This window comes from Marmota monax, unplaced genomic scaffold, assembly GCF_021218885.2.
Source record: "Marmota monax isolate L192 unplaced genomic scaffold, Marmota_monax_Labrador192_F-V1.1 WCK01_AAM20220418_F8-fsc00840, whole genome shotgun sequence".
Lineage (NCBI taxonomy): Eukaryota > Metazoa > Chordata > Mammalia > Rodentia > Sciuridae > Marmota > Marmota monax.
Window position 1 is genome coordinate 105181 of NW_026693068.1, and position 9091 is coordinate 114271.

The following is a 9091-nucleotide window of genomic DNA, read 5'->3' on the forward strand; positions in this document are numbered from 1 at the left end:
ATAAACCTTTGCAATCTATTTGCTGGCTTCAGGACCAGTTCACAGAGTACTCTATCTTGATACTACAACTGATCCCTTCCCCATTCTCACACAAATTAAACGTATATTGCAGTCATCTTAATTATCAATTGCTTACAGCCTAGACAGCTTTCAGGCTATATTTTGAATAATGACTCTTTCAAAGGCAGGGTGTGTGTGTGTGTGTGTGTGTGCGTGTGTGTGTGCATGCGCGCGCGCGCGTGCGTGCGTGTGTGTGTGTGTGTGTGTGTGTGTGTGTATTTTGAAGGGAGAAGAAAGCAAGTAGCCTTAAAGTCTTGTAATTCTGACCCTGGTTCTCTAATGCCTGGAATACTATTAATATAGGGACATTGCCTTTTGTGGGAACAGATACTAGGAAAAAGTGAAAAGTAAGCAGAAAGTCTGTAATCTCAGCAACCCAAGGGCTTGAGGCTGGAGGATTGCAAATTCAAGGCGAGCCTTGGAAACTTAGCAAGAACATGTGTCAAAATAAAAAGTACTGAGGATATAGCTCAGTGGTAAAGCACCCTTGGGTTCAATCTCCAGGACCAAATAACAACAAGAGCCAGGTGTGATGATGCATGTCTGTAATCCCAGCAACCAAGCAGGCTGAAGCAGAAGCCTCACAAATTCGAGGTCAGTGTGGGAAACTTAACAAGACCATGACTCAAAAAAAATTTTAAAAAGGGCTGGGGATGTAGCTCAACAGTAGAAGGCCCCTGGATTTAATCCCTAGTACCATAAAATAAAATCTAAAAATAAAACAAAAATAAAAGGAATGCATGGTATTGTGCATACTCGGAGGATAAAGCAGGAGGATCACTTGAGCCCAGGAGTTCAAAGCTAGCCTGGGGAATACAGCAAGAATCCACTTCAAAAGAACATGACAAAATAGAAACAAAAAATACAAAATATACAAAATTTTAATTTCTAAATTTTAGAAATTTAAATCCAAATCTTTAAAAATTAATCTCATTAAATTTTTAATTTAAAATGATCAATAAAAACATAAAAATCATAAAGCTGAGTGGTGATGAATGCCTATATGTAATCCCATCTACTCAGAAGGCCGAGGGAGAAGGATGTCAAGCTCAAGGCCAGCAACTTAGGAAGACCCTGTCTCACAAAGGGCTAGGGTAGCTCTGTGGTAGAGCCTTGTCTAGCATGCATGAGATTCTGTATTCAAATCAAAGTACTGCAAAAATAAATAAAGCCTTATAAAAATATTCACCCATGTTATGGTTTGGATACAAGGTGTTCCCCCAAAGCTCCAGTATTAATGCAGGTATGTTTGGAGGTAAAATGTTTGGATTGATTGTGAGCTATTACCTAATCAGTTTGTGTAGAATAAATGGGTGGTAACAGTAGGCAGGTTGGGCATGGCTGGAGGAGGTGGGTCACTGGGGATGTACCTTGGAAGGGTACATTTTCTCTGCAGCCCGGTCTCTCTGCTTCCTGATGCTACCATGAACTGAGCAGCTTTCCTCTACTGAGCCCTTCTCCTATAATGTGCTGTCTCATCTTGAGCCCAAAGGAAAAGAGTCAGCCATCTATAGACTTGAGACCTCTGAAACCACGAGGCCAAATAAACTTCCTCCTCTAAGCTGTTCTTGTCAGGTATTTGACCAACACACCCCAAGATAAGTTTCTCAGTAAGAAGAATTAAACTATTCATGATAAATCAAGAACAGAAGATTTTGACTTTATATTTCTATCTTTTCCTTACAGACAGGGAAGCTGAGGCCCAGGAGGGAAGACAACTTGCCCAAGATCAAAGCAGAAACACTACTGGAACTATGGTTTGAGCCTACTGAGTCTTAGTTTCTGAGAATAGTCTCAGAAAAAGAGAATTCAGAAAGAAACAGTGGCTCTTTGGAGTATAAGACCTCCATCAGGGGACAAGAGCTTAGCCTGTGGTCTAGTAAAAAGAGTATAAACTTTGAAGTCATAAAGATCTTGGTCAGTCGGGTGTGGGGATACAGGCCTGTATTCCCAGCAAGTAGGGAGGCTGAGGCAGGGGGAGACCAGACTTAGCAATTTAGTGAGACCCTGTCTCAAAATAAGAAATCAAAAGGGCTGGGGATGTAGCTCAGTTGTAAATAGCCCTTAGGTTCAATTCTCAGTACCTCCCCCCCCCCAAATGAAACAAACCTCCTCAAGTCTTAAAGAGGACCAGTGAAGCCATAGTACCACTGCCTATAATTTAATTTCAACGAGCCTCCACTTTCTAATTTAACTCATAAATTGTAGATTGCAAAAAGATAACCAGTCACATATACTTAGTGCTCCGCCCAGTGTTACTACATATAGAAGTTTCCTTCCTCCCTCTCCTGTCTTTGCATAATCAACATGGTAACAGGTCTATTTAACACCAGCTTGATCTCCTTTTTAAGGAGATAGATTTTTTTCCTCTGAAGAATGCAGCCCTGATTTCTTCCCATCATAGCCCAATGTCAAGTGCTAAAGGAGGCATTCCATCTATGCTAGAATTATTAGTCAGGTGCAAGGCAGCAGCTTGCTGGCTTCTTCTGGGGGTTAGGTCTATAAAGATGAAGACAGCCACACAATGTGCCTGTTTATGTCCTTATTGGTGACAGTGACTTATACCACATGGCTGACTATACCTAGATGAGGGCTGGGAGATCACAATCTCCAGTTTAACAGGGATTAATTTAGTATCAATTCTATACAATGAAAGGAGGTACACTGCCATCTCAATCTTACACACACATGACATAACATCTTTCATTACAAACAATTAATTCATTGAGAGTTTATATTATTTTCTAAAATAGAGTCTTAAAATACTGGTGCTTTCTTAAGTTATTGTAAAATTTGTGCACTGTCAATGTAATCTGGTGGCCTCTTTATCCTAATTTCAAAGTCTATCAGATTTCAAAACTGGTCCAAGTTTTCTTTTCGTTCCTTTGTTTTAAATTTTCCTGGCCTCGTCTGATCCTTGAAATCTAGCTTCCTCGGTTTCAACCCACATTGACTGGCTGAAGCTCAGACTTTTAGGAATTAGAGGTACTTCACTAGAGCAAGCAGATAATGGTGAGGGAGGAAAGGAGAGAAAGGGAAGGTATGGGAAATGAGATTAATGACATTATCTTATGTGCATGTACAAAGATGCATGATGAGTCCTGCTATCATTCACTGACAAAATGTTTTAAAAATTAAAAAAAAAATAACACACTGGTAACACTAAAATAAATCTTACAAAAAAGAATTAAAGATACCTTTTCCATTCTTTAAAAAAAAAAAAAAGATGAAGATAGCCTAGGGATGAGTCTGAAAGCCCCAGGATGACCCCCAGTAAGCCAGCAATGAGAGGACTAGAAGCTATGTAGGTAGCCCTGAGGCCCAGGGATATACTCAGCTTCGTGACCCAGTGAATGCAGAGATCTCTAGGGAAAGTTCTGGAAGCAGGGCGTGGATAGCCAGAGAGAAGTGGAGGCCTACATTTGATGACTATAGAGATGAGAGAACCATTCTCCATAGTGAAAGTTTGAGGCACACAGCTATGTTATCTACAAAAATGTTGGGAGTTGGGTATTCAGAAAAAGGAAGGCTGAGACTTGGAAGTGGAAGTGAAGGGAAAGGCAGGGTGGTCTCCAAGGCAACAGGAAAGGAAACAGAACATTCTACCATATTTGAGAGTAAGAATAGTCAAAGGAAAAGCTTAGAGTATGTGACCCTGGCTTGGAACTAGGGGAAGTTAACCACTAACAGAAACAGAATGGTTTCAGCATTATAAAAAATAATAGCAGGGCATAGCAAGCAGAACAGGCCCAAAACTGGCAAATTTAAAGCACACTTGAGATTCATGTGTCCTTGAAAGGAATCCAGGCATTCCTGGGTTCTTCGTGGTGCCAAGGGAAAACATATGGCAAAGTAACCAGGAGACAGCCACAATTGGAGCAAAGTAGTGGACCACCCATACTGAAAATCACCTGTGATTAAAGTGAAAGGTGGGTCCCTGTCAGCAGGAACAAAGCACAGGAGATGGACTCACCATTAGATATCATCAATAAGGCAATGAAGAGAGACTGGTATTAAAAGACAAAACCACAACAATTTAGATTAATAATCTTAAATGACTTTATTTTTTATTCTAAAATCAGGCAAGTCTTCACTCCACAGAAGAGAAAAAGGGTTCCAATGGGCAAAGCAGAAAAGGTCAGTTTTATAAACAGAGAATAAAGAAAGCAAAAACAAAAGAACAAAAAGCAGATTCATCATTTCAAAACAGTTCTTAGTAAGATGGGAATAGACAATAGAAAAATTAACTGATGGATAAATTTCAGATCACTTTAGGATAACTTCTTTGTGTAAGGATTAAGGTAGAGGAAACTTTCACTACTTTGTCAAGTGAAAGTACCCTATTTGGGAAATTTGGCTGCTACCTCTCTCATCCTAATTTCTCAGAAGATAAGAAAAAAAATTAGCTTATTTGCAGTTTTGTGACATGAAACTTTAGTGTGTGACTCCATTTAGGTTTCTAACCTGGGCTATTACAGGTTCTCATTTCAAAGCAATGTAATGTTTATTTGACATTGGAAACATCAGAGAAGCAAGTAGAACAGAAACCTACCTGGGCAACTTATCAAGATCCTGGCTCAAAATAAAATTTTAAAAAGAGGTAAGGAGTCTACTAGATCAGTGGTAGAGTGCTTATCTAGCATGATAGAGACCCCAGGTTCAATCCCCAGTACCACCAATTAAGTTTAAAAAAAAAAAAAAAAAGAGGCTGGGCATGGTGGTGCATGCCTGTAATCCCAGCAGTTTAGGAGGTTGACACAGGAAGATCACAAGTTCCAGGACAGCCTCATCAACTTAGTGAGGCCCTAGGCAATTTAGCAAGACCCTGTCTCAAAATTAAAAAGGGCTGGGGATGTAACTCGCATCCCTGGTACCAAAATCAATGAAATATAAAATAAATAAGTTAGAGAATCACACAAACAGCCCTGTGGATGTATGTACAAGGACTCTTTCCAAGCATAAGTCCAGATCATCACATCCCCAATGGTATCCATGGAAAGTGAAATAGGAAATCTGAATGAGAGGACATATATCCAAAAGAAGTGGAACTATAAGACATAATTCAAATTTGAAAAAACTAAGATACATTAAATGGGGAGTAGGATTCTCAGAGCAAGATTAGATCAATTTTCAGTTGGGGGGGGGGTCTGAGTAAGATCTTTCTTTTCTTTCCTTTTTTTTTTCCCTCCAAGTGCTGGGGATGGAACCTCAGGCCCACTGTAGGCAAGCCCTCTACCACTGAGCTACATTCTCCACCTCTCTGGAAATACTTTTGAGTGTCACAGACAGAGGAAATCACAGTTAGAGATCCAGAACATTCTATCATTCAGAGAACAGTACCATACACAAAGAATTACCCAACTCAAAAATACAATAGTTTTGAGGTGGAGAAACTTGGTCTAAGGGTAATGATTCCCCCTTACCTGAAACTGCTATTAGACTGACCTATTTAAGTATATTAAGATGTCAAATGAAGTTTGCAAAAGATTACTGGAAAGTTCTTCCTGATCTCTGGAGGCCACCTTCTCTTTCTCTCTCTCTTTTTTTTTTTTTTTTTGGTATCAGGGATTGAACCCAGGGCCGCTCAACCACTAAGCCCCATCCCCAGCCCTTTTTTTTTATACATTTTATTTCGAGACAGGGTGTCACTAAGTTGTTTAGGGCCTTGCTGAGTTTCTGAGGCTGGCATTGAACTCATGATCTTCCTGCCTTAGCCTCCCAAGCTGCTAGGATTGGTATGTGTCACTGCACCCAGCTTACCTTCTTTCTTGTTGGTAGAAGTGAAGTTAATAAATGCTACTGACAACTGTGCCTTTCTGAAGATGTTCACACACAGAGAGGAAAGCACAGCCACTAGATGAAGCTGGCACAGAAGACTGTCTGGACACTATTTTGTGAATCAATAAATGTCCTCATTGTTTAAACCAGTTTAAATTAGGTTTTTCGAACCCAAATCCCTATACTTCTTAAGTGGCTCAAGAAGTATTCTAGCTAGGTGCAATGGTGCACGCCTGTAATACCAGTGACTCCGGAGGCTGAGCAGAAGGATCACAAGTCCAAGGCGAGCCTCAGAAACTTAGCAAGACCCTCAGCAACATGGCAATACCCTGTCTCAAAATTAAAAATAGAAAAGGCTGGGAATGTAGCTCAGTGGTAAAGTGACCCAGGTTCAATTGCCAGTACCAAAAAAAAAAAGAAAAAAGTATTCTTATTTAATTAGATTTTTCACCCCTGGTACTGGAGACTGAATCCAGGGCCTCACGCATGTTAGGCAAGTGCCCTACCTCTGAGTTACATCCCTAGTTCTATTTGAGAAATTAAAAGAAAAAAAATTAAAGGCATTATGATGTTGAAAACTTGGCAAGCTGAGTATGGTAGCATATGCCTATTATGTTAAAAACAGACTAGAGGAGGATAAAGGTGGAAACTGCTGATTTCAGCAATCCAGGCAAGTCATGGTGATGACTAAGAAAGACCATGTTGCAAGCAGAAGGAGTGTCCAGAAGTCACTGAACTCTGACCACATTTATCTTTTATTTCCCCTGGATATATATTTAAAGGAAGAACGATATTACATGCTAACAAAATGCTTGAAAGCATTCAAAGAAAAAAACGTGGCTGATAAAGCTATGAATATAATTCCTGCACTTCGGAAACCACAGCTCCACAGGAAAAGGGGCATTGGTTTTGTTAAAGGTTGGATTGTCAAGATATAATATTAAATCTTCTGGCTTAAGATAGATGACATATTGTAACATAAGAAGCAGTATTAATGTCTTCTGAACATTGGGTAATAGTGTAACAGTGGTCTACTTTATGCTTTGAATATAGCCCTTGCTGCTCTGCCACTGTGACTTTAAAGGGGACATGTTTATTTCTCTTCCTCTCTCCCTTCTCCTCCCTAACCTCAGGAGAAACAGGAATACCTTTCTTCCCCATCCCAAGGAGTTATCTATCCTTGAGCACACACCTACCACTGGAACAAAGTAATTCAGACTTAGGGATGGCACCAAAAGAAATGACAACAGGGAAAGCAGCCATTCAGTCAGGGATATCCATCACTGGGGCAGAGCAATCCTTGCTATAACAGTATCCCATCAAACTAAATGCAGGCACTGGGACTGTAGCTCAGTGGCAGAGCGCTTGTGTGAGGCACTGGGTTCAATTCTTAGCATCACATAAAGATAAACAAATAAAATAAAGGCATGCTGTCCATCTAAAACTATAAAAAAAATTTAAAAAACTAAATGCATAAGGAAATTGGTAGGATAAACAACTGCACTCAGAAATAAAAAATAAATAAATAAAAGTAGAAATTAAAGCCAATCCCAAGTTTTGCTGGCAACCTCCGCAAAGGGATCTTCAAGAATGCCCAAAGAAAAGGATGGAAAGGGCCTCTTCTATTGACCATCAATATGCCTAGTGTAAGAAAATGGTGTGAAAGGTGACTTGGGGTACAGTTGACCATTGGGGAACTCAAAGTTGGTGGCATTATAATAAAGATAAGGGAGACAGGTCAGGCTCAAAAATATCCCGTGCTCCAACCCCTTGAATCCAACCTAGAAGAAAAAGATTAAGGTACAGTTTTTCTATATGCCAAATTGTCTGGTCCTCTCCTGGGATAAAATTTGTTGAGTAATTACATGCACATATAATATTCATAAAGATTATTTCAAAATATGAATTTAAGAGAGGGTCTGAAACTAGAAAAGAAATGTAAGAAAGTTATAGGTATGGAAATATATTTTAGTCTTAGAAGGTAAAAGAAATTTCTGGATGATGAAGTATTTTATCTGATAAAGTAATATTCTTGCGCTAATGACCAAGATGAAAGAGAGGACAAAACTAAGGATGTAAACAAGTGTAGAATGGCTAAATAAGTTGCAGAAGGTTTGTGAAGGTACATCTGAAAAAGTTTGTGTGATTAAATTGGCTGTAATTAGCATAGTCAAAGTTATTCAAATTTTAATGCAATGATATGAAGCAAAGTCTAGAACATTTATCTGCTCTTTTAAAGTCTTTTAAATGATTACTTCATAACTAGTTAAATAAGCAACTTCTATTTTAGGTTACTACAATATAGTTGACACCCTGAATACATGTTACCAGAGATAAGTATACATCTGAGAATTGTGTTTGCCTGAGCCTGGTCTAAGTGTTACGTAAGTTCATAAAATGAAAGTTTATGTAGGTTTACTAGCAAGGTAACTAATAAATGTTCTTTTATACTTTGTATCTGACATAGAAGGGCCACAATGCCATTTGAAGACCTGGCTTATATCTATTTGCTTTGACTAAGCCTATTCCTGATTATTAATAGTTTCCTAAATATATGAGACTTAAGGCTATTCTTTGATTTTTGCTAGTATGAAGACTCATGATTATTGTTACCATATACAATGTGGACTCTAAATTTTACTTTTAAGTTAAACTTAGTTAATATAGGGACATCTATGCAATTGTAATGCTAACCATTACTAGCTTCTTTGAATAGTAAATGAGTTTATGTTCTTCAAATATATAAGCCATCTAAATGTAAGCTTAGAAGAGCAATTTACCAGGTTGGTGTTCTCTAAACTAAAATTATCTGTAGCAATAATCACCCTCAGGTTTATATAGAAATAACAAATTTGGTTGGTATTTACTTATGTCAGTTAATGTTTTGTAACTGGATAAAAGTAACCCATTGTCAATAAATTACATATAAAATTTTGTGGTACTCTTTACACTGGGATGGAAATTTAAATGTACTTTTGGAAGATAATAAGGAGAGCCTGATTTGTTCAAAGGTTGACAATGTGGAACATGAAAACATTTTGTCACTTTTTCCACAAAAAGAAAGTTAAGAACTCTCTTAGCCTTTTTTCTTTGATTCATGTTTCAGATGTGATGTTGTATTATGCTAACTGCTATTCAGACAGACTCAGGAAACAATTCATGAGAACTTTGTAAAATGATACTTTTTTAAAAAAGAAAGGCAAAGATCAGATCAGCTTCAGGAATAAACACTTTGTCAAGAGTCCAGCCTCAC

The 9091-nt window shown here is 38.4% G+C and overlaps 1 protein-coding gene across 1 annotated transcript in view; it reads left to right on the top strand.

Moving 5' to 3' along the window:
- The window catches only part of LOC124098955 (NBAS subunit of NRZ tethering complex), a 78953-nt gene extending 70167 nt beyond the window's left edge, over window positions 1–8786 (top strand). The window contains exon 6 of the mRNA XM_058582496.1: window positions 1747–8786. The gene's annotated coding sequence lies outside the window, so the exon portion shown is untranslated. The remainder of the gene's footprint in view (window positions 1–1746) is intronic.
- The last annotated feature ends 305 nt before the right edge of the window (window positions 8787–9091 follow it).